The sequence below is a fragment of the Rhinoderma darwinii genome, chromosome 4 (genome assembly GCF_050947455.1).
Source record: "Rhinoderma darwinii isolate aRhiDar2 chromosome 4, aRhiDar2.hap1, whole genome shotgun sequence".
Classification (NCBI taxonomy): domain Eukaryota; kingdom Metazoa; phylum Chordata; class Amphibia; order Anura; family Rhinodermatidae; genus Rhinoderma; species Rhinoderma darwinii.
The window spans coordinates 1,237,501-1,237,828 of record NC_134690.1 but is presented as its reverse complement, the minus strand read 5'-3'; positions in this window follow the sequence as shown (position 1 = coordinate 1,237,828).

Here is a 328-nt window from a genome sequence, read left to right as displayed (position 1 = left end):
CCTTCCGATCGCTCTGGTCACTTAATGGCTTCTCTTTCTCTGCCCCCAAATATCAGTAAAGTGCAGGCCGCCCCCACTAAAACCCCGGTGTCAAAAGGACTCTGACTGTCCAAAGCTCCGGAAGTGCTGTAATATATGTGGGAAGAGCTGCTGGGACCCTGCACCAGGTACAGTTATTATTATTATTATTATTATTATTATTCATTTGTCTTGTCTGTTTGATACATTTTTTTGATACTTTTTCCAGATATAATTAATTTTCTAACTTATTACATTCAAAAATTTACAAAATGTTTTCTATTTTTTTTTCCAAAATAAAATCATAACA